We start from the raw sequence: 380 nt of genomic DNA, 5'->3' as shown, positions 1-380 counted from the left end.
AAAAGTTTGGCATTAAATACTTACATCAAAAATCCAGAAAGTGCACAAACAATCTAAAGTCACACCTCGTGGAACTGGAGGATCAAGAACAATACAAACCCAAATTCAAAAGAAAAAAGAAATAACAAAGATTAGCCCAGAACTAAATAAAACTGAAACAAACAATACAAAAGATAATATGCACATAAACTGAAAAACCTAGAGAAGATGGACAAATATCTGAATATATACAACTCTCTTTGATTAAACCTAGAAAATATAGAAACTCTGAACAAACCAAAAAGAGGCAGTGAGATTGAAATAATAATTTTAAAAAGTCAACCCCCCAAAAAAGTTCAGGACCACAGATATTCACATTTGAATTCTATCAGACATTGAAA

This window comes from Colobus angolensis, unplaced genomic scaffold (genome assembly GCF_000951035.1).
Source record: "Colobus angolensis palliatus isolate OR3802 unplaced genomic scaffold, Cang.pa_1.0 Scaffold949, whole genome shotgun sequence".
In the NCBI taxonomy this organism is placed as follows: Eukaryota; Metazoa; Chordata; class Mammalia; order Primates; family Cercopithecidae; genus Colobus; species Colobus angolensis.
Note: the sequence above shows the minus strand (reverse complement) of the source record.